Source organism: Impatiens glandulifera, chromosome 7 (genome assembly GCF_907164915.1).
Source record: "Impatiens glandulifera chromosome 7, dImpGla2.1, whole genome shotgun sequence".
In the NCBI taxonomy this organism is placed as follows: domain Eukaryota; kingdom Viridiplantae; phylum Streptophyta; class Magnoliopsida; order Ericales; family Balsaminaceae; genus Impatiens; species Impatiens glandulifera.
The window spans coordinates 8,781,839-8,803,152 of NC_061868.1; the positions used below are offsets into that span (position 1 = coordinate 8,781,839).

General features: G+C 29.7%; 1 long non-coding RNA gene across 1 annotated transcript; it reads left to right on the forward strand.

The window, feature by feature from the left end:
• The first annotated feature begins 2,384 nt into the window (after positions 1-2,384).
• LOC124944565 lies at positions 2,385-3,475 on the forward strand. The gene is made up of 3 exons (XR_007099937.1): positions 2,385-2,540; positions 2,981-3,025; positions 3,159-3,475. It is a non-coding gene; the product is annotated as an uncharacterized LOC124944565 (long non-coding RNA).
• The last annotated feature ends 17,839 nt before the right edge of the window (positions 3,476-21,314 follow it).

Below are 21,314 nucleotides of genomic sequence, written 5' to 3' on the forward strand. Positions count from 1 at the left end.
TTCCATATAATTTTTCTTGAGAAAAATTTGGGAGTTAAAAATTACATCTAAGATCTCGTTTATGTTTATTTAAATGAAGCATTATTAATGGTGGAATTCTAATGGATGATATATGTATGAAAAAATGTTGTATTATGGATAAGTCGTATGTGTCACAAAAAAGTTGAATCGACAACTCACTTATTTTGCATTGTCGAAGAGTGATTAGTATTTGAAGTCTTTTGTGAAGTATTATTAGGATTCATTGAATGATACCCGAGTCTTTGGGTATTTACTGAGAAGTTTGTATTGATGCGCCTGATATGACATGCATATATATTAGGTTACCATCCTAATTATTTTTTGGTGAATTATGTGGTTTGAGAGAAATCGTTAACTTTCAATGACCGTAGTCGTTCGATGCGTATCATTCATAATAATATTATTAAGACGCTTTCTAAAATTAGTTCAGAAAAGTCAGTAGAGTTTGTCGGGGAGTTAATCGTTCTTCTCGAAGATTTACATGTACGATAATTTATTGAGTACTTTTTTTATGCTATGTTTTGTCGTTATGTTTAAACTATTTTTTTTCAATTTTAATATACATGGACCTTATAAAAATATTTTGTAAAGAGTAGAATAATATAATAATTAATGAGATTGAGATTCTCAGACAGGGACAAATCCATAATTTATAGTTGGGGTGGACTTGAAAAACATTTATGGTGGGCTTAAAAAATAACGAGAAAATTTTGGATAAAACAAGTGTATAAAGTAAGTTATGCCATTTTTTTTATAATTAAAAATATTGAATTATATTAAATTATTTTAAAAAATTAGGAGTGATATCACATTTTCACCGTTTTTTTTTTGTAGTGGACCGAGCCCCTGCTCATAGAATTCAAGTAGACAGTAATCTAGTTATTATTTCCATTTTATTAAGTTTCAAAGTTTTTTCATACACATAAATATAGTTGTTTGTGATAGTAAAGAATATCAAAAATCTCAATTATTCAGTAAGATTCGCCATAAATCCACCACTTGTAACTATTTAACTAGAACTTTGTCTCCACATCTTCACCATGAGGCACCATATCATGCCATGTGAGTTGTCACCTCAACTCCCTTGGCCAAACAACATAAATATTATGTGCAAAGAATATCATGTCTTGATCATTAGGGCATGCAATATATGTGAAAAAGTGCATATGTCTAATATAAAAATAGGGATTTGTTTAATATTTAGATAAGGAAAGCAAGATCTAGAAGAAGATCACCCTAATGATGGGCTCTAATGAATTTCTTATTTTTCATGTAATTGTGTATATACACACAAATAATTAATTAAGTAGTAATAAATATTTACTATACAAAAGAATATTCTAGATTGTTGTCATCTTAAGCTATTAATGAATTTTACTTTACTTCAAATTGTATATGACTCTTGATTTAATTGATTATTCTCCATGATGGCTAGCTCCCATAGTAGTTCTTTGTTTCAATCACCACACGAAGAATAAAGGTTTAACCACTTTCCCAATCGCGCCTCTTGTAACAATTTCCCTAGTGGTAATTAATTTCATCTTCCTACAAGGGGCGGTTTCATTTACGAGGTAAGTTTCAACTCATCTAGCTAGTGGATGTTGTTCATGTGGTTGCTATAGTGGAGAGAATTGGTAGAGGTGTTGACACTAAACTATAAGGAGTTGATAAACATCAAAGGCTTGAAAGTCTTATCCCTTAAGTCATGTTATTAAAGGTCTTTGAGCCTAAGTAAGATGCAATAAAATTTGGAACTCTATCGATGAAATAAAAAAGACTCCACCTTTGCAAACAATGCGGGTTTCAAAGTCGGATGCCTTCCTTGTTTCTTGAAAGAGTAAAACACGCCTAGTAGAGCCGGGAACATTAAGGTAAACTATATAAGTCAAATACCCTGCCCTCTTTATTTTTCTTTCTAAGAAAGTTAGTCATGATCTCCCATTCCAAATAAAACGTATTAGTGGAAGAATTCAATTATTTTTTTATCTATTAAAACATATTTACCATTTTAATTTTATCATTTATAAACATCAAGTCTACCCTTTAAAAAATTGTATAAAAGAAGGAATATGATAAACAATTATTAATGAGGAAAAGTAGTCTAGCCCAATATCCTTTTTTATGATTATATTATAGATACTATATTAATGTAAGGGAAACAATGGTACACAGTAGATCAAACCTTTGGGGAAATTGGACGAAATGACCCTACAAATAAGGGAAATTGCCTCCGTGGTCACCAGATAATTGAAATTGATCTGGTGACCACTTAATTTTTTTTGGACGAAATTACCCTTTTCGCGTAACGCGAAGGGACTTCGCGTTTCGCGAAGTGAGACGCTGTGAAAAGTCCAGAATACCCTTACTATATAATAAAATCCGGCCATCTTTTTTTCATTTCTTTTCTTCTTCTTCTCTCTCTTCTCCCCTCTTCTCCTCCTTCTCTCTATAGGAGGCGGCTTCTGCGGCGACGATGAGCACCACGACGAGCACCACGACGAGCACGAGCATCCCACTTGGTACATTTTTTCTCTTCAAGTTTCATATCTTCATGTTTTTGTTGTTCGTTTATCATCTTCACATCTGCATTTTCGAATCACTGTTTTTGTTTTTGAATCTGCATCTGCACCACGATGAGACTTAGCGTTTCGCTAAGCCTTAGCGTTTCGCTAAGCCTTAACGTTTCGCTAAGCCTTAGCGTTTCGCTAAGCCTTAGCGTTTCGCTAAGACCTTCTCGTTTCTTTCTTAATCATCAATCACATCTATTTACCCCGATCTGCAGTTTTAGCTAAATCTTATGCTGACTTTTATGGCCAAAAGCAGAGTCTGGATTGAAATATTGTTTATTCAATTAATGTGTCAGTTGAAACCTGAGGAAGGTCCAGATTATGAAATAAATGTGGTTCCTTTAATTGTTTCTTCAACTAATACCTTACCAGTTTTTTTTCTTATGCTTTAGATGATGTCTTACTTTCCTCTTTAGAGAGATGGAAAGCTTCAAGTGGTATGTTTTATAGGGAAATCTTGTGCTTTCTTGCATGATTGAATTGTATCTTTGTTCAGATTATTATATGTACTAAACCATTTTGAGATCTTATATGTCACTCTCTTTGTTTTCTATGGGGTCTTATCTCTAGAGTGCTCTTCAAGCCTCGATAAATGGCAAATAATGAGGTGGAATCGAACGCACTTCGTGGAGTAGAATGGGAAGTTGTTTCACCTACAACATCGGCTGCTGCTGCTCCTAGTACACATGCTAAAGACACAAATGCATTTTGGTCATTATTGGACAGCAATGGCAGAAGGAAATGTGGCAGGTTTTATCATTAAGATGGTGAAGGGACATCAATATTGCTAGTAATTTAAAGGGTGGAACTAACTATTGCACTTGTTAATATAAATTGTAGTAATTGGTTGTGAATTGTGATACAATTACTTTGATCATATGCAATGTTTCAAGTTAAAAGTTTTTTTTGCCATACTTTCATTACAATCATAATGATGTTTTAAACCAAACTTTATTCATAGTGTTCCTAATGATGTTTTAAACCAAACTTTTAAATATATGTTATATTACTAAACAAAACTTTCAATTTTCTTGTTGCTATTTTACTAGCATCTTGTCTTGGTGTAGCATTCTGGATTGGAATTCAGTATTTTTTTCAGATTAACAAATAACAACTCTAGATATAGTCGATGTAATCTTTGTGTTTAGCATTGTTTTTATGAAAAAATCTTTTTAAAAAGAAGCATATTTGGACACTGTTGGACACAAAATTACAGAGGTTATATAACTACCTATATAAGTATATATAATGAGAACATGTTCTAAGAGTACATCAGCCTAGTAGTATTCTCATTCGTGGTTAGGAATGATCTTTATTGAGAGGTTTCAAGTTGATGGTGTGGGCAAGGCCTCTCCGGTTCTCCTCTAGTCCACATGATTATGAGATCTCCTCGTTTTCTTTCCAATGTGAACAAAGTGCCTGCATAGACAACAACAACCCATGAATTATGAGGTATCAAATGAAGTAAAAAAGGAAAAACTATAATTTAGATCTTGATAAGAGAAAATAATTGGTAATTTTCCAATAAGATCTTGATTATGAAAGTACAAATAAGCTGAATGAGTATAACCAAATGAAGTAACCAAACTACACTATCTGGATCATAACCAAAGGAAGAAAAATCACTTTTAATTTTATTTTGGTAATTTTCCAACAAGATTGTGAATTTGTGAGTATGAAGATAGAGATAGTGACAAATACCTAATTCATATGCAATCATTGCCCATAAGAATATCCTGCTCTGAGATTCTTCTTTGATAACCAGTCAAACCTCTTCATATGCGCGCCTTAGCGTTACGCTAAGTGCTTAACGAAACGTTAAGTGCTTTGCGTAACGCTAAGTGCTTAACGAATCGCTAAGTGCTTGGCGAGACGGGAGACGCGAATCTTCCCTGAAACGGAACTCTAATGAGCTGCAAATATCATCATGAACAATAATGAACCAAAATATCAACCAATATGAAGAATAATGAACCAAATATCAACAATATCAACAAATATCAACCAATATCAACCAATATAACAATATTAACCAATATGAATAGATTAAACGATTTAGGGTTAGAGTTTGGGTTTGAAACATGGATGTGTATGATGAAAATCGATTCAGGTTAGGTTAAGTTTACTTATCTTTCATTTGATGTTGTTTTCCGTAGGCGCCCTCGCCGTCGCTTCGCGCCGCCACTGTCGAAGTTTCGCCGCCGCCGCCGTTTCGCCGCCGACGAACAAGAACAGAGAGAGAAGAGAGAGAAACGAAATGAAGAAATGAAAAAATTTTAGTATATATATTCACACTGTTTCACTTCGCGTTTCGCGAAGTCCCTTCGCGTTACGCGAAAAGGGTAATTTCGTCTAAAAAAAATAAAGTGGTCACCAGATCAAATTTATTATTGGGTGACCACGGAGGCAAATAACCCAATTTTTAGGGTCATTTCGTCCAATTTCCCCAGAACAACACCACATCACTGAATTATTGGTGGGATTGATATCTATAGATCTGTTCATGTAGAGAAAAATAAATTAAAGTGAGAAGCTGGCAGAATGATGAAGGCTGTGAAAATATAAGGAAATAATGCAAAAAGGAAGCATAAATGCATGTTAAAAAGCAGGTTAAATATGTGGCATAAGGAGGCAAAGGCTATTAGTTTTTATGTCTCATTTTTTGTCCATATCTCTCTTTTATGGCCCCCCAAACCCTAGCATTAGTCAGCTTTCACCTTTCCTTTTTCCTCAACAAGAAGTTATGGGTGGGGGAAGAAAGAAGGGTACTTGTGTAGGCCTCAATAATCCCATACTTTAAACTCTCTATTATTTGACATTGCTGGCTATAATTTGGACATATAGATTCATGTGGAAACACATGTCAGATTATTTGAATGTGAATTAGATATGATTTTTCTAGAAATTTTGGGAACTTTTCATTTTCTTGTAAAAACAATCAAATTGTGATAAGAATGCTCACAAATTTAATAAAAAAATAAACAGTCAATAGAAAAATGCACTAATTCATAAGGTCAAAATTTTCCGAAGTCTAACTAAACACATATATGAATGCCCTTCCTAAGAATGTTTAGATTTGCTATATAATATATATATATATATATAATATATATATTATATATATATATATATAATTATATATATATATATATATATATATATTATATTATATTATATATATATATATATTATAATATATATATTTGACGTGATTATTGCGCATTTTTTTTTTGAGATTTGACTTTCTCGATGTTTATAGTCACGTTGTATTACTTATCTTTATACATTTTTTCAACCATTTCCGTCATCTTTGTGACTTCGATGATTTTGTCTTTTTTTTTAGAAATTTTTAGCTTTACTATCATATATAATTGATATCGTTATTGTGCATTTATTATTTTTATCTTTTTTTTTGTTGAGATTTGACTTTTTTCGAAGCATTTTTAGTCAAGTTACATTATTCTACTCATCTTCATTCATTTTTTCAATCATTTTCGTCATCTTTGTGACGATGATTTAGTCTTTTTCGTAGAAGCAATAGCATCCCAAACTGAAATTGTCACTCTTGTATAAGTTTTATTGGAAATTGACAAGTTATGACTTCAACCACATCTAACAAGCATTTTGTCACCTTCCACATATTTTTCAACATTATCAACCTCATGAATGCATACATAAAAAATTTAAAAAGCAAGCGAAATTGGACACTAATTCAAAATTTAGTTTATTGATAGAGAACTCAAAATTATTTACTCTTTAGATTTCGAGTCAAATATAATTTTGAAAGACTAGTAAGGAACCCATGTTCACTATCCATTATGAGTAGTTCAGTGGTGATTTCAACTAAGGAATTTACTATTATAAGATCGTATGTTTAATTCTTATTCAAAGCACTATATTAAAATGAGAGGTAATGTTGGCGGTTTCTTCTTCTTCTAGCCTCTTCAATCCAATATTGATAAGTCAAGACGCGCATAAAACTAGCCTAATATCCTAGCTAAAAGAGAAAAGTAAAATAATTTGTCCAAAAAATAACCTAAGTGAGGCCAACCACTATTTATCAGTTGGATATAGGAACAAAAACAAAAGTATTTTTCGTAAGATAGACTTATATATAATGAAAGAAACAAAATTTTTAATTTAGTCTCTTGTTATTAATTAAGTTGCGCATAAAGACGATTCTTATGATTTGATCACGAGCAACTATAAACGATAAAACCGTTAATTTAGAGTAGGCGAGAATAGTGGGTGGGTTATATCAGATTTATGTCAAGGAGTACCAATCATGTCCTTGAAACATCAATCTAGAAATGAGAAATGTGTGATATGGATGAAAAGAACAATTAGAAAGAAAGAAGGAAGGCCCCCCATATAGCTTTATGGGTGACAAGATATGCTCCAATATGTTCACCACTTGATGATGCAACAAACAGATAAAAAATGAGTACTAGAGCTAGTCTTATAATTGCCACACAAAAAAGTTGAAATCTCTATCATTCAATACGTACAAATATGTAAATACATTGAAGGTACCAATTTTCTTTTTCTAACAAATATCATTTAAATGATTGTTTCAATGAATTTAAATATTTTATATTAAAAATAAACAATACTTTTGAGAAGGGATAACTTTTTTTATTCACAATAAGTATATAAGATGATTATGACTCGCATGAGTTAATATCTACAAAACAATAACCAAATAAAATATAAAACACATAGCATGTTACCCAAAAAACTTCGATTATTCAAATCAAAATTCTATAAACGACTTTAGTCAATATGGAGCTCCAATTTCTGAGAGTGCACTATGGACTTGTTCCGACCTCGATACCTTTTCTTTTGTTATTGTTCACTCTCCTAGTTTGTGCTTATTTTATTTGCCTTCTTTTTGCTATGTTTTTTTCCATACTCCTACCATTTCTTCAATGATTGTCTATTGCCCGTTGACGAATTCATCATCGTTTCTGGCTAGGTTCCTCATCGTCGCGAGTCTCCTAGGATCAACATGTGATGAACCCACTCCTCACACAATTTCTTGATCTTTTCTCGTGTTGAGAACATCATTCAAATAATTCGCATATCATTTGTGGCTTAATGCGAAGTTAAACGCGATCTCAACTTGAACTATGCCCTTTCCCATATTTTGTGATTGTAAAAAAAATTATATAAAGCCCAGCATACTAGACTTGCAACAAAATCATAAAAATTACAGACAAAATCAAGGGTTGCCACACATTTCTATGCAGCCTAATGGTGGTGACATCTCAATAATCCCTATTTTTTCAAAAGAAAATAACAAGATTTTTTATTGCATCCATTTCTAAACCATTGTAAAACAGAACCAAGTTGTGTGAGAAGGTCACATAGGTTGATGACCATGGCCATAACAACCAGACTTTACTACAAGCGAGCGGACAAATTTATTTAACGCAATCATCAAAGTGGGATGTTGTGCAAGCCACTCAAGTGTCGGGTGACGAGCCTTGAATAAGAACCAACAATCTTGACTTTGGATCTTCAGGCTAACGCTGCTCATGGATGATAAAGAGACTCTTACATTATACAATTATCCCATAAAAAGTTCTTCCAACTTATTAGTTTGCTAATGGATTATTTAAAAAAAATGATCATTATATCACATATCATTTGAAACATCAACTTACTTAATTAATCAATCAAATCATTACTTTGTTTTTTATAAAATTTAAATAAAAAAAAAGAAAACAATTTTAGTAATTTAACCTCAATATTTCATTAAAAATGATTTTGATTTCATAACTTAGATTCGTTATTTATCTTTTCCGAAAAAATTAAAAAGTATTTATCTTGAAACCTTTTGACTTAGAAGACCTTCAATGTGACATTTTCGGATGACCATGTTGATCTATACTTTTCTTGGGTACTTTCTCATTGAAAAATCTTTGATCGAAGACAATAATTATGTTTTATATACATGATTTAATTTGGATGGATTTCATCAGCATTGTTCACGGGTTGTGACTTTTTCTTCCACTTTGCTTTCTTTATCTTTTTGTGGTGAGGCTATTATTGAATTATAGTAGCATTATTATTATTATTTATAAAAATTATCCAATATAGTATATATCCACCCATAAATCAGATACAAAATGTCTTTTTTAGACAAAGGGTTTTGCAGTCTTTGTCACTGGTGACTAGTCTTGTAAGTGTCATCACCGTGGACTTTGGCTTTCTTTCTCCTTTTGTCTCCCCAAATTCTATGACTTCTTTTTCATCACTTTCTTTAATTTTATGTGACTTAAGAAAGACCATCTAAGCTCTATGGAGCTTGTTTGATCTTGGGTTGCTTATGAGTTTTTTTTTTTTGAAAAAATATTGTTTTTGATAAAAAAAAATTAATTGATTTTTTTCGTACAATGAATTACAAAAATGATTTTATATTTAAAATTTAAATTTAATAAAAGTAAATTAAGGGTATTTGAATTGATGACTTAAATTATTGGATGGTTATAATAAAAATATTGTAATTAAATGAAACTTTTTAACCTATTAAGATAATTCAAGTAACTGGTATGTTCTTAATAGACTAAAGTTGAAATATGAGTCATAACTATAAAAAGACGTACTAACTTTCTAAATTTATAAAAAAAATAACTTAAAAAAACTATTTTCAAACAAAATATTTTTGAAAATAATCCATTCAAATGATATAAATAAGAGTCGTTTAAGCTCAACGGCAATAAATTAAAAAATGGATAGAAAAATTATTAAAAAATGCACAACACAACAATGTTCACTAATGACAAAGAAAGAAATAAACAAAACGAACAAACTTTAACAAACCACAAAGGTCTTCGAAATGATCAATGAGAGGTACTTAAAATATCAATGAGAGGTCTTCAAAAGATCAATGAATTTCTCGGTTGTCTTAACCATTTTTGCCAATGAAACATCCTTAATTGTCATAATAATAAAATTATAATTAAACGCATTTGTTGACAACGATCATTGAACGTTCTAACAGTTTATTTCAAGTCAAATTGTCCACTAGAAGATAAGCAGATAAGGAGTCAACGTCTAATACCAACATAGTTCACCGTCTCAATTAGGGTGAGCATAATTGGGATTTACCCAAACCCAAAATATTAATTCGGGTTAGTTAATTTGAGTTGGGTTGAGTATAGTTGGATTTAATTTGGGTTGGTTAGGTTACCCAAATTACCCAAATTATATAAATTTAATTAATTCTCTATTATTAATCCAATATAAACTAATCATCTTTCAACTTTAAGTCGAACACGTTTTTCACATGTTTAACACGTTTTTCACATGTTTAACACGTTTTTCACACGTTTAACACGTTTTTCACACGTTTTTAATATTTTTAACACGTTTCAAACCTATAACACTTTTTTACTTGTTTAACACGTTTCACGTTTTTGGCACGTTTTCACGTTTTTAGCACGTTTTTGGCACGTTAACACGTTTTTAACATGTTTAACACATTTTCACACTAATAACACGTTTTCACGTTTTTATCGCGTTTAACATGTTTTTGACATGTTTAATACATTTAACACATTTTTGACAAGTTGACAAAATGTTTCACATGTTAACACGTTTCCCCCATTTTGGCACGATAACACGTTTTGACATGTGGAACCTGACGTTTAACACATTTTTGGCTCATTTAACATATTATTGGCACATTTACATGTTTTTGTATGTTTAACACGTTTTTCACGTTTTTACATGTTTAATACGTTTTTGGCACGTTTAACATGTTTTTGACATTTTAACACATTTAACACGTGTTTGCACATTAAACATATTTTGACATGTTAACATGGATTTTGCATGTTAACACGTTTTGACAAGTTTTAACACGTTTTTTGCACGTTTAACACATTTTTGATATGTTTAATACGTTTTCCACGTTTTTGGCACATTTAACACGTTTCACGTTTTGGCACGTTTAACATGTTTTTCACGTTTGGAACATTAATGTATAAAAAAATATATTACACATGTGAAAAACATGTTAAACGTGTCAAAACGTGCCAAAAATGTAGAAAACGTGTTAAACGTGGAAAACGTGTTAAACATGCCAAAACGTGAAAAAACGTGTGAAAATGTGTTATAAAATTAAAACATGTTAAACGTGTCAAGAATATGAAAAACGTGAAAACATGTTAAACTTGTCAAAACGCAAAATGTGTTAAACGTGCCAAAAAATGGGAAAAATGTGAAAAACGTGTGAAAATGTGTTATAATGTTAAAAACGTGTTAATCGTGTCCAGAATGTGAAAAACGTGAAAAAAAATGTTAACGTGTCGAAACGTGTTAAACGTGTTAAAAAACGTGAAAAACATGTCAAAATATGTTAAATGTGTAATCATCGTGAAAAACATGTCAAAAACGTGTTAATCGTGTTAAACATTCCAAAAACATGAAAAATGTGTTAAACGTGTCAAAAATGTGTTAAACGTACCAAAAACGTGTTAAACGTGTCAAAAATGTGTTAAACGTGTGAAAAACGTATTAAACGTGTTAAAACGTAAAAAAACGTGTTAAACGTGTCAAAACATGTTAAACGTGCCAAAAAACGTGAAAAAATATGAAAACCGTGTTAAAATGTAAAAAACGTGTTAAATGGATTAAAATGTGTTAATGAGTCAAATACATGTTAAATAAAAAATATAAAAAAAATAATAATTTGGGTTACCCAACCCAACCCATACCCAACCCTTATTAGTAAAGAATATGGGTTGGGTTATGGGTTGGGTAAATTTAATTTGGGTTGAATATTGGTTGGATAATACGGGTTGAGTTTACCCGTTTGCTCACCCCTAGTCTCTCTATCATCACTTCGCAACAACTCACAATAGAGTTTGGCATAACCATAGCCGACCCTATGGTGAGGCTAGCTAGGCGGCCCCTCCCACACGGGCACCCAAATTCAAAAAAAAAAACAAAATAACACTAGCGAGGTTTGTAAGTACTAAAAAATTACATACCCAATTTATAAATTTATATAATTATTTTGATTATTTTTTAATAAATAAAATTAAAATAATTAAAATAAGGCCAAACCCTATTTAAACAATTAATTAGATTAATAATTGTGATAATAAAATCTTAATTAATTAAGGAAATGACAAAAGAAAATAAATAAAATATTTATGATAAATATTGTACCCATTTCATTTCAAATTAATTTTAGAAAAATCAAAAGGTAAAATAAATAATTTAGGGTGAATGTTATAGTCATTTTATCCGAATAAATTATTTATTTAACCCCAAAATATACAAAAATAAAATAAATTGACAAATAAATGTCATATTTATTTAAATATTTGTGTATTTTAAAAGATTTAAAAACAAGCGAAGAGGTAAAAGAAAATTTAATTTCAAATAAAACCTTAAGGTTTAAATAAAACTTAAATTTGTAATCGGGTGTAGCCGAAATTCAGAAGGATCACTACAACCGAAATAATAAACCTTTAGATAGGCGCGCATTTTCATGCAACTACCATGATCGCTCGCTGCAACAAAAAGGAGCGCGCTTCCGTAATCATAAGATCAGCTAAAGCACGCTCTAGCGTCTTAGCTGAATGTGACGAGCGCCCAACCACGGACGGAATGCCTAACAGAGCGTCTCACGTTCAAGTTACGCCCAAAATGGCGGCGTTTCACGCTTGATTTCCTTCTTCCCTTGCGACGAAGAACAAGATAAGGATGAATCCATCTTTTATTTGTCAAAGATGTAACTTCGTCGTTAGTCCACCATATCGGCTGATTCGAAAGCTAAAATGCTCAACCTACTACAATGATCATTTCGCCTACGATCATAGGCTTCGTCAGGGCCTGATCGAGCAAGTTGCAAGTTGGATCAAGAACAGTCAAAACGTCATTGATGACTTTTGACTAAATTCGATCCACTTGTTTCACAAATCGACTTTATGAGGCTATAAATAGCCTCCCTTGATGATTCAAAAGGAAGAGATCCACTCTCAAGCCCTCAATCAAGAAATTTCAGAAATTCACCATTAAAGCTTCAAAGCTTCTAAATTTTCGGAAATTCTGTATAAGAATTTAAAGCTTGGATCAGAGATCCCTAAAGCTTCCCTAAGGTGTAAGGAGTGTTCTACAGTCCTTGGTAATCTTTCAATCATCATCTATATCGAATTACTAGTTTGAATTGAAATTTTTATATTTTAGTTTTGACAGTATGGTATACTGTCTAGTTAATCGTTTTCTTGATTGGTAAACGATCTAAGGAATATTTGTGGGCTTTCTAATGAAGCCAAACACAATCATTCGATCTACATTAAAAAAACCTTAAATTTTAATTTGAAAAATTCAAAATCGATTTTTTTTCTTGAGCTAATCCTCAAGAATAGCAGCCTAGAAAGCTTCTAACATGTTTCTAATGATGCTTAGAACCTATTTGAATCATGTTTGATTCATCCTGGTCATGTTTGATTAAAATCAAAATTTCAAAAATAAATCAAAATTTTAAATTCTAAAATTGTTCAAAATGAACAACTAATGTTCATGTTTTGGTACCAATCAACCATATGAATATAACGTTATTGATCATCTCCTTACACTTCATTAAAGCTTAAAAATCAAAAACTCGATATTTGGTCTCAAAACTATTTTGAACAATTGAACATCATTTTGGTCAAATGATATCTTGGGATGATGTTCATAATGTTCATGAGAGCTTTGTAAAGTTACCTAGGCCATTCAATCAAAGAATGCACGCCTCAATTAAAACTACAAAACATGTAGTTTTGATGTTCTTGAGGACTAGGAGGTCCGACTAGGACCGAGAGATCCGACCGAAAAATCTTAGCTATGACCGAGAGGTCTGACCGTGAAATTTCGACCTGGATTGAGAGATCCGACCGAGAATTCAAACTTGGGACCGATGAGTCTTACATCCGACCGAGAACTTTCAAACATGGGACCGATGAAGTTAGCCACAGGCTAACCTAGGACCGGTGGTTACCGCACCTCGACTGAGGATCTTCAAACCCCGACCGATGGACTTCTGACCCAGGACTAAGGGCTTTTATCCCCGACCAATAAAAACACACCTAGTACCCATGACACTCTTTGGTTGTATTTTTTTATTTTTAAAATTATTTTTGTAATTTTGGAACTTTAAACTATTTTCTAAAATCCCCAAAAGAATAAAAAATAATTTAAAAATATTTTTGGGATATTTCCAAGAAAAATATTTTGATAAGGGCTCGTTTGTGATTTATTTTTAAACCCAAATGTCTTTAAATACTAATTTCTTCAGGTATTTTCCTCCCTAGTAAGCATCATCAACAACATGTGTCAGCATTTAGTAAGTGGTTTTTGTACTTGGGAAAGAGAATAAAATGAAGTGTTTCAGGATTGGGAAAGAGAATAAAATGAAGTGTTTGGTTGATGAGTTTCATTCCAGAACATTGATTTGATTCACGTATACTCAGGAATCATCCATTCCTCTCTAAATTGGGAGGAATGAATCACATTCCCTAGTAATGCATTTTCTCTGCTATGATATTCACTCTTTCACGTTCTCTCATAATTATAATTATAATATTATATATATTTTTTCTTGTATAATTATATTAGACGTTCTTTTATAATTAAAATAATGATAAAATTTTTAATTTATTTATTGAAATAAATTATTTAAATAATATTGATAAATTATTTAAAATAAAATATAATTAATAAAATAAAATATAATTAATAAAATAAAATAAAATAAAATATTTATAATAATTATAATAACTAATAATAATAAAATTGTTTTTATATAATTAATTTATATATTAAATATTAATAAATTAATTATAATAAATTAATTAAAATATAAAAACTTAAAAATAAAATAACAATTTTATATAAAATAAATATTTAAAAAATATTAGAAAAGTTAAATATAAAATATTTTAATAAAAAAATGTTATTAAAAATATTATGGAATGTTATAATATATATTATTAAGTAAAATATTATATTTAATTTGATTAATTATTAATATATAATATTTTAAAGACTTTATTAATATATAATTTTTATTTATAAATAAAAAAATTGAATCATTCAATTATTTTTTTATATGTATTTAAAAAAATATATAATTAATATAATAAAATATTAGATATTTATATTTTATTAGATTAGGACACATTTCAATATTTTATATATTTTAAACAATTATAATATAATAATAACATTTTATATTTTTAATTAAATAAAATATAATAAAAATGAAATAAAAATATTAATCTAATTTTAATTATAAAATAATATTAATATTTCTCCCTAATAAATCTAAACATTATAAATATAATTGAAATATCCAAACCCTATCAATTTGGGAATGATTAATACTCTTAACCAAACAATACACTTCTATCAATCATACTCATTCTCATTCCACATATCTATCAATCTCATTCCTATTCATATTCTCTTATTTGAACCAAGCGCACCCTTAAATAATGTTGATACAATTTTTAAATACACAAAAATTTGTGCATGTCTAAGACCAAAAGAATAATTGGTTAAAATGAAATGTTATACAACAAATTTTCAAAAACTAAGATTTTATAAAGTAAAGATAGTTTTCAAAGCGGATATGAAAGATGAAGCGCGAAAACTTTTCAAGTATCACCAAACTACAAACAAAACAAAACTCGGATTAAAAATACATGTATACCTTTCTTTTGATTTTAAAACAAAAAAATAATTGGCTACTCTGTTTCAAATAACTAATCTTTGAAATTAATTATTTTTAATTAATTTAAATACATATTTTTAAAAATCAAAATTTAACGTGATTATTTCAAAACTAAAGATTATCTAAACTTGAACCTAAATTAATTATTTTTATAATTAATTTCTCGTTGTCAGGATTTATTTAAAATAATATTTTATTTGTAAAAAATTCATGACACGTAAACTAATGTTAAAATTTCTCAAATCTTGATATTTGTTTAATAAAAATTTTCAGGGTTACAAGATTTAATCCTTAAATCACTATGTGTTATATGTCATTTATCCAACTAAGCTAGGTTACTTTTACTTAAAATAATACAAACTTTTTATATTTATTTAATAATATATAAAGTATAATTATTTAAACAAAAAAAATAAGAATATTTATTTTAGGGCATCCCAATCTTCATTCATGTTTCATAATAAGTTCTAAATCGCAATCATTTCATCGCACTATAAGAGTAGGTGAGGCACCAACTCCACCTCTTTGTAACACATTCTACATTTACTCGTTATAATATACATTTTTTTCTATGTATATCAAAAAGTAAATCAAGATCTTAATGTGATTTATTTTATAAGAAAAAAATAAAAGTATCAAATTTGATTTCTTTTTATCGATTTAACAACTAAATAATAAAATATTCTTATTTTATTTTTATAAAACTAATATTTTAAATAAGGATAAACATTATAGATACTCAAAACCTAAATAACATATTTTCTTATGAAACAAAATTATTAATTTTTTTTAAAAAGAACTTGTTTGGTTAGGTTTATCTGAATCAACTTTATATTATTTTAAAATCTTGATGGGTGTTAACTTTGACGTAATTTTTTTTAATATTTAAAATGTATTAATATATCATTAAAGAATTTTTTAAAAAAATAAAAAATATTTTAATTAATATATTAAATGTTATAAACTAAATAGAGAATAAATAAAATTATATTTAATTATATAAAAAATCCATAATCAGGCCCAATAAAAATATTAAAAACCCATGATCAAACAAAAACAAAAACACAAGCACTACAATACAATACATTACATTACATTACATTATTGTAAAAGTAATAGTTATATATTTTTTACCCTTTATCTTTTATGCAGGGTTTTAGAGTTTTGGCAGAGGTCTTTTTCTTCTTTGGTGACAGTAAAATACTGTTTCTGTTATCTTGTCGGTCAAGTGCCCATTATGGACTACTATTTACTGCTACTGTTACTGCCACTGCTTTCTGTTCATAAAATTTCAATTCCAAACAAATCAATATTTAACAATTAACTCAAAAGTTAGCACAAACAAAATCATGACTAAGTGTGTGAATCAATCAGCTTTAACCTGGCAAGAGTTGAAGTTGGCCGATCTACAGAAACAACTATGTTGGATTATTAAAAAAAAGTTTGATCAAACAAAATAATTTACTTAAGTTGTTATTTTGAAAATGAACCGGGATGAAAACTCCACATTTGTTTTTTGAATTATTAAAGTTTTTTTATTTATGGTGGACGAAGGTGAAAAAAAGTATTTCAAGAAGTTAAATTATATTTAGAAAGTATTCCTAAAATGGAAAACCTAGATACATATGACTTACAATTTAAATTTTACTTTAGGATAAGTGTAGAGGAGACCTTCGATGGTAAATGACAGCCGGCTACCTTCACTTGTACTTCTTTAAGCCCAAATATTGAGGGCATCAATCCGACAATAATTCTGAGGAATTATGTTCTTAGGTTTTAGGATTATCATTAGCATTTGAAAACCCTAGTTAAGAGGGTTGTTTAGATTGTAATCATGTGGTCTGCCCTAATGATGTTTGAACTTTAAAATGTGAAAATAATTGATGTCAAATTTAACGCGGATATACTTATTGTGTTTGTTCAGATTTTCTATATTAGTATATTATGGGTGGGCAGTTAGCACACAAATCTACTTATTTAGGTCTAGAAATTATAGTCATTAGTCATAGACTCATATAATACAAATGGGATCCACACTTAGAAAAAAAAACAAATGAACAGAAATCCTACAAGCAACAATGGGGCTCACTATTTATTGAATTTGGAACTAAAAGGAAACATGGTGAAAGGAATAAGCACTAGAACAAGAGTCATTCGTTAATCAACTTTAAGGTTGAAGCACATAAAATCATATTTGTTTTTGAAAGAGAAAAACACAAGAAAAACTAATTAGGCATGATGTCAACTCTAGGACAACATTTTCATCCCCATAATCTTTTTTAAGGGTTAAATGATTTCACTAATAATGTATTCGTGAAAAGGTTAGGACATCGTAATAAAATTATATTGAGGAAAAATCTCGATTGAAACATCAAAGTAAACATGCAAAATACTCAAATAAACTCAACCCAACTCATAAATAATACTCAAAAACTGCCTCAAATTAAATTATAAATCTAGGTTCTCATAAGAAGTCAAATCTATTTAGAGTTCAATTATCTTGAGGGACGTATGATGTCTTGACTTTTTTTTTTTTTCGCAAAAATTAATCTGATGAAATTTTTAAGTTTAACTGATGTTTGATTTAGCAGCCCGGATTTTTATTCTATTCACAATTCTATGAAGTACAATTACAGCTAGAAAAGGGGATTTATATTAGAACAAAGAAGAAAAAGTTAATAGTAGATGGATATTAGTTGATGATCGGTCAAGAACACTTAAGTAACACAATTGATTGCATCGTCCATGCACCAACAATCATAATCACAAAGAGGCAGCTTGGAACTCCAAAGGAGAAACATAACTCTATTGATCAACACCTAGATCCGATAAACAAGGAGGGCAACAAGAGAATTTCATGCTAGGATGGTAGCAAATCAACCTAGTAGGTTCATAAATGGTTCATCGATCGATCAACATGGGATGAAGCAAAGCGCCTCCTTGGCTTCTAGAATATTATGTTGGAGAGGCATGAACAAACCATAACTCAACTCAAAATATAGTGATAAGTGGGAAAAGAATATGTGAACCTCCTAGGGTTTGAAGATTAGATTTTATGTTATTGTTTATTTATCAATCTTTAAGCATGTCATGACATCAAGACTTATTGATGCAAGCCTATTCATACCATCATCCAAAGCTAATTTGTAATAGTAGATTATCAGAAACAAGATTATATTCTCACATTTTTTTATTTTATGATATTATCTGACTTTTTGTATTGTATCGCTATTTTATTATAATTTATGTTTCCATATGTTATGATTTGTATATTTTTAGTCCGGTTATAGTCAATAAAACATTAGTGCCTATCAATATTTTAATAAGAAAATCAAATAAAAAAGATTGGTTTCTTGTGAAACAATGAGTGCGATATGTTCCTCATTTTACGATATTTATGTCCTTATGTATGTTTTATATTTGTGCACTAATAATTATGTGTAACTTACCATTGTTTGTTTAATACAACTCTTTTTGTTTAAATTATATATCCATAAAATAATTATTTAGAATTTGTGTATGGTGGGACTGTGAGTTCTCTTCTAGTAATGGTGGTATGGTTTTCCAATTATTTTATTGATTAATTAATTATAATTGATTTGGATATATGAGTAATAAAGGAAGGGAGACCATCCAAATGGGTGACTTGGGTTGTGGGCCTTGTGGTTACAATCACATGGTTTTGCCAATAAAAATGGTTTATGTCTCTCACTTTTGGAGGTAAGGATTGAAGGCCTTAGTGACAACATTAGCATCATCTTTGTGTTTGAGGACTTTGAGGCTAAGAATCTTGATTATTGCCCTAGCTTGTAGGAGTAGATAGATGGGTCAAAGTAGGAAAAAAAATGAAAAGATGGCTCAAAAGGTTGATTGATAAGACAAAGAGATTTATGAAAAGGGAAACATGATTATATGTTTTAATGTGATCCTAAAGCAAGCACTAACTAAACTCAAGTTTGGATTCTCTTTAACTGGCAACCTAATTTAAGTACAAATCTAATCTAGATTCCATAATCTAATTAGTGTTTGAACTCAAGAGGGCTCTCATAGTTTTAGTTAAATGGAGAAGGGTGGGTCTCTCATCTTTAGGCCCATTTCTCCATGTCTTTAATTGGGCTAACCAAGTGGACCCAAAGTTTATGTAATTAAACCACTTGACCACACCACTTTCTTTGCTCACACCACAAATTTCAGTTCCAATCGGTTTGTTAATGCAATTGTAAGTTGTAACCCTAATCAATAAGTATCTTGTATTGTTGTTTTTGAGGACATTGTTGAATCTTCTATTAATGAAATATGAGTTTGGCCGGAAAAAGAAACAAATAAAAAGTATTGATACAACAAGTTAAGGGGGGCATCATAAGAGCAACTAATGTGGGGAACACATTCATGCAAGAATTGGAATATTAGAATTAAGAATATAGGTATATAGGTTGCATATATAAATGTGTTTTTTTGCTATGTTCCCAATGTGTTTTAAAATATATAATAAAAAAAGGGTTTTGTGGACCATGTTTGAATTGAGCATTTGCTGTCTGGCTTGTTCTACAGTCTTAGAGATCATTGGGGGTTGGGTGGGAATATTATTTTGCGAAAGAGAGAATTTACTCTTGGTTAATTATATGGAAAAAAAAAGCATTGTTGTTGGGTGTGTTACAAATCAAGAAAACCAAAGACTTGTGTATTTTCTAATATACCAAGATAAGGGACTTGATTAGTATATTCTCATATTTTTAGGGATTTTTTAAAATAAAAAATTGAGTTATGTTTTAAGGGTCTCATTTCTTGACCTTGTATCTTGTGATATGATGTATGGTCTTCTTCTCCCAAGGAGATTTGACCCTACATAAAATGCATCTTAAAAGGAATGTCTTATACATATCCCAATAATTTATAGAAAATCCATCAAGGAAAATGGAGGCATAATTGTGTTTGTGGAGAAGGCCAAAGGAAAAAAGTCTTGGTTACTATACAATCAATAGTATTATAATGACAACCCTATTGAAAGAATTTTATAATTGTTTAATTCAAACATAAAGAATTCTAAAATTAGAATAAAGGTTCATCCATTCTCATTAAAAGGTGGGTCCAAACAAAGCCTTATTTCATAGAGTTCATTTTAATGGTAGGTAGGTAGGTATGGATGAAGGGTATCTGGTCATTGTGTTATGGATATGAACAACTGTACTCACTATAACTTGTCCATTTTTCAGGCCCAATTGTCAGCTCTATTTTTTCCTCTATTTTTTGTAAAAAAAAAAAATTAATGTGAGCTGAAAATTAATGAAATTCACCTCATACAGATTAGGTCTTAATAAGATTCTAACTTTATGATTAAGTATTTTTAGGTATTTACTATTTGTCTTACAATTGGGACGATTTTAGGTTTTTCTTTGTTCGCATGGGCGGAGATGACATTACAAATCTTGCAAAGAACCAAAAATTAAACCTAATTGGCTTAGTGATCTATTTCTAGTTTGGATAGTAATAAAATATAAATTAATTGTTTTATTTGTTGTATGTATTTGAATTAAAATCACATCATGAAGTAGACATCTATATCAAATAAAAATGTAGATATATATTTTAATACTCATTAATCTATGTAAGAGTCTTTACCTAAATAAAGTAATGTTGACAAAAAAAAGTTATCAATGTCATTCCAAAAAACAAAATATTAAATAATTAGTCATCAAACTATACAATATATTTATTGGTAATGGTGGAAGGCCCTTTACCACAGTTTCTTTCGATATATAAATTATAATTTATTTAATTTTGTGTCCAGAATTTATTTAATATACGATTTAACACTAACTTCACTTAAATGAGTCAGTTTAGTGAAAATGAAAACCTTTGATAGAATATTTTTGCAACCACAAGGAATGTCAATAACTGATGATATTTGATGATGTGGTCTAAACTAAGTTCATAAGAGATAAATGTTGTAAATTCAATCAAATTAGAAACTTATTTGCTTAAACTGTTTTTTT